Source organism: Schistocerca gregaria, unplaced genomic scaffold (genome assembly GCF_023897955.1).
Source record: "Schistocerca gregaria isolate iqSchGreg1 unplaced genomic scaffold, iqSchGreg1.2 ptg000139l, whole genome shotgun sequence".
NCBI lineage: Eukaryota > Metazoa > Arthropoda > Insecta > Orthoptera > Acrididae > Schistocerca > Schistocerca gregaria.
This window is the reverse complement of record NW_026061718.1, coordinates 1156815-1161873: the sequence shown is the minus strand read 5'-3', so window position 1 is coordinate 1161873 and position 5059 is coordinate 1156815.

Here is a 5059-nt window from a genome sequence, read left to right as displayed (position 1 = left end):
CAGAGAGAAGAGCAGCCAATGTGACGATTGGCTTTAAGACGAATCGATAACCAATGACAAAAACGTATGGATTTCTCAGGTTTTTACTACATATGAACACTTTTCACATTCTCCCGTACAACTCGGCTGCTAGTCCTTCTTTCATGCAGAATCTTAAGGTCCTAGCTCATGTCCAAGGCACCAAAGCCAGCTAAAAAGTCAATAATCGATACCTAAAACTTGAATTGTACTACTTCTTACTGGCTATTACATCAACTTAGAAGCTTCATCTGTGTTCTACTATGGTGATTTTAGTGTCTCCACATACCGCAGCACTCGACATAGCTTTGCAGACGATAAGTACAACCGTTTCAGAGAGAAGAGCGGCCAATGTGACGATCAGGCTTTAAGTCGATTCGATAACCAATGACGAAAACGTATGGATTTCTCAGGTTTTTACTACATATGAACACTTTTCACATTCTCCCGTACAACTCGGCTGCTAGTCCTTCTTTCATGCAGAATCTTAAGGTCCTAGCTCATGTCCAAGGCACCAAAGCCAGCTACCAAGTCAATAATCGATACCTAAAACTTGAATTGTACTACTTCTTACTGGCTATTACATCAACATAGAAGCTTCATCTGTGTTCTAGTATGGTGCTTATAGTGTCTCTACATACCGCAGCACGCTACATAGCTTTGCAGACGATAAGTACAACCGTTTCAGAGAGGAGAGCGGCCAATGTGACGATCTGGCTTTAAGTCGATTCGTTAACAAATGACGATGGCGAACGGATCTCTCAGGTTTTTACTACATATGAACACTTTTCACAATCTCCCGTGCAACTCGGCTGCTAGTCCTCCTTTCATGCAGAATCTTAAGGTCCTAGCTCATGTCCAAGGCACCAAAGCCAGCTAAAGAGTCAATAATCGATACTTAAACCTTGAATTGTACTACCTCTTACTAGCTATTACGTCAACTTAGAAGCTTCATCTGTGTTCTACTATGGTGCTTTTAGTGTCTCCACATACCGCAGCACGCGACATAGCTTTGCAGACGATAAGTACAACCGTTTCAGAGAAAAGAGCAGCCAATGTGACGATCTTGCTTTAAGACGAATCGATAACCAATGACGAAAACGTATGGATTTCTCAGGTTTTTACTACATATGAACACTTTTCACATTCTCCCTTAAACTCGGCTGCTAGTCCTTCTTTCATGCAGAATCTTAAGGTCCTAGCTCATGTCCAAGGCACCAAAGCCAGCTACAAAGTCAAAAATCGATACCTAAAACTTGAATTGTACTACTTCTTACAGGCTATTACATCAACTTAGAAGCTTCATCTGTGTTCTACTATGGTGCATTTAGTGTCTCTGCATACCGCAGCACGCGACATAGCTTTGCAGACGATAAGTACAACCGTTTCAGAGAGGAGAGCGGCCAATGTGACGATCTGGCTTTAAGTCGATTCCATAACAAATGACGAAAACGGACGGATTTCTCAGGTTTTTACTACATATGAACACTTTTCACATTCTCCCGTGCAACTCAGCTGCTAGCCCTCCTTTCATGCAGAATCTTAAGGTCCTAGCTCATGTCCAAGGCACCAAAGCCAGCTAAAAGTCAATAATCTATACCTAAAACTGGTATTGTACTAATTCTTACTGGCTATTACATCAACTTAGAAGCTTCATCTGTGTTCTACTATGGTGCTTTAAGTGTATCCACATACCGCAGCACTCGACATAGCTTTGCAGACGATAAGTACAACCGTTTCAGAGAGAGGAGCGTCCAATGTGACGAACTGGCTTTAAGTCGATTCGATAACAAATGACGAAAACGGTCGGATTTCTCAGGTTTTTACTACATATGAACACTTTTCACATTCTCACGTGCAAGGCGGCTGTTAGTCCTCCTTTCATGCAGAATGGTAAGGTCCTAGCTCATGTCCAAGGCACCAAAGCCAGCTAAAAAGTCAATAATCGATATCTAAAACTGGAATTGTACTACTTCTTACTAGCTATTACATCAACTTAGAAGCTTCATCTGTGTTCTACTATGCTGCTTTTAATGTGTCCACAAACCGCAGCACGCGACATAGCATTGCAGACGATAAGTACAACAGCGTCAGAGGAAAGAGCGGCCAATGTGACGATCTGGCTTTAAGTCGATTCCATAACAAATGACGAAAACGGACGGATTTCTCAGGTTTTTACTACATATGAACACTTTTCACATTCTCCCGTGCAACTCGGCTGCTAACCCACCTTTCATGCAGAATCTTAAGGTCCTAGCTCATGTCCAAGTCACCAAAGCCAGCTAAAAGTCAATAATCGATACCCAAAACTGGTATTGTATTAATTCTTACTGGCTATTACATCATCTTAGAAGCTTCGTCTGTGTTCTACTATGGTGCTTTTAGTGTCTCCACACGCCGCAGCACGCGACATAGCTTTGCAGACGATAAGTACAACCGTTTCAGAGAGAAGAGCAGCCAATGTGACGATTGGCTTTAAGACGAATCGATAACCAATGACAAAAACGTATGGATTTCTCAGGTTTTTACTACATATGAACACTTTTCACATTCTCCCGTACAACTCGGCTGCTAGTCCTTCTTTCATGCAGAATCTTAAGGTCCTAGCTCATGTCCAAGGCACCAAAGCCAGCTAAAAAGTCAATAATCGATACCTAAAACTTGAATTGTACTACTTCTTACTGGCTATTACATCAACTTAGAACCTTCTTCTGTGTTCTACTATGGTGATTTTAGTGTCTCCACATACCGCAGCACTCGACATAGCTTTGCAGACGATAAGTACAACCGTTTCAGAGAGAAGAGCGGCCAATGTGACGATCAGGCTTTAAGTCGATTTGATAACCAATGACGAAAACGTATGGATTTCTCAGGTTTTTACTACATATGAACACTTTTCACATTCTCCCGTACAACTCGGCTGCTAGTCCTTCTTTCATGCAGAATCTTAAGGTCCTAGCTCATGTCCAAGGCACCAAAGCCAGCTACCAAGTCAATAATCGATACCTAAAACTTGAATTGTACTACTTCTTACTGGCTATTACATCAACTTAGAAGCTTCATCTGTGTTCTACTATGGTGCATTTAGTGTCTCTACATACCGCAGCACGCTACATAGCTTTGCAGACGATAAGTACAACCGTTTCAGAGAGGAGAGCGGCCAATGTGACGATCTGGCTTTAAGTCGATTCGTTAACAAATGACGATGGCGAACGGATCTCTCAGGTTTTTACTACATATGAACACTTTTCACAATCTCCCGTGCAACTCGGCTGCTAGTCCTCCTTTCATGCAGAATCTTAAGGTCCTAGCTCATGTCCAAGGCACCAAAGCCAGCTAAAGAGTCAATAATCGATACTTAAACCTTGAATTGTACTACCTCTTACTAGCTATTACGTCAACTTAGAAGCTTCATCTGTGTTCTACTATGGTGCTTTTAGTGTCTCCACATACCGCAGCACGCGACATAGCTTTGCAGACGATAAGTACAACCGTTTCAGAGAAAAGAGCAGCCAATGTGACGATCTTGCTTTAAGACGAATCGATAACCAATGACGAAAACGTATGGATTTCTCAGGTTTTTACTACATATGAACACTTTTCACATTCTCCCTTAAACTCGGCTGCTAGTCCTTCTTTCATGCAGAATCTTAAGGTCCTAGCTCATGTCCAAGGCACCAAAGCCAGCTACAAAGTCAAAAATCGATACCTAAAACTTGAATTGTACTACTTCTTACAGGCTATTACATCAACTTAGAAGCTTCATCTGTGTTCTACTATGGTGCATTTAGTGTCTCTGCATACCGCAGCACGCGACATAGCTTTGCAGACGATAAGTACAACCGTTTCAGAGAGGAGGGCGGCCAATGTGACGATCTGGCTTTAAGTCGATTCCATAACAAATGACGAAAACGGACGGATTTCTCAGGTTTTTACTACATATGAACACTTTTCACATTCTCCCGTGCAACTCAGCTGCTAGCCCTCCTTTCATGCAGAATCTTAAGGTCCTAGCTCATGTCCAAGGCACCAAAGCCAGCTAAAAGTCAATAATCTATACCTAAAACTGGTATTGTACTAATTCTTACTGGCTATTACATCAACTTAGAAGCTTCATCTGTGTTCTACTATGGTGCTTTTAGTGTCTCCACATACCGCAGCACTCGACATAGCTTTGCAGACGATAAGTACAACCGTTTCAGAGAGAGGAGCGTCCAATGTGACGATCTGGCTTTAAGTCGATTCGATAACAAATGACGAAAACGGTCGGATTTCTCAGGTTTTTACTACATATGAACACTTTTCACATTCTCACGTGCAAGGCGGCTGTTAGTCCTCCTTTCATGCAGAATGGTAAGGTCCTAGCTCATGTCCAAGGCACCAAAGCCAGCTAAAAAGTCAATAATCGATATCTAAAACTGGAATTGTACTACTTCTTACTAGCTATTACATCAACTTAGAAGCTTCATCTGTGTTCTACTATGCTGCTTTTAGTGTGTCCACAAACCGCAGCACGCGACATAGCATTGCAGACGATAAGTACAACAGCGTCAGAGGAAAGAGCGGCCAATGTGACGATCTGGCTTTAAGTCGATTCCATAACAAATGACGAAAACGGACGGATTTCTCAGGTTTTTACTACATATGAACACTTTTCACATTCTCCCGTGCAACTCGGCTGCTAACCCACCTTTCATGCAGAATCTTAAGGTCCTAGCTCATGTCCAAGTCACCAAAGCCAGCTAAAAGTCAATAATCGATACCCAAAACTGGTATTGTACTAATTCTTACTGGCTATTACATCATCTTAGAAGCTTCGTCTGTGTTCTACTATGGTGCTTTTAGTGTCTCCACATGCCGCAGCACGCGACATAGCTTTGCAGACGATAAGTACAACCGTTTCAGAGAGAAGTGCAGCCAATGTGACGATTGGCTTTAAGACGAATCGATAACCAATGACGAAAACGTATGGATTTCTCAGGTTTTTACTACATATGAACACTTTTCACATTCTCCCGTACAACTCGGCTGCTAGTCCTTC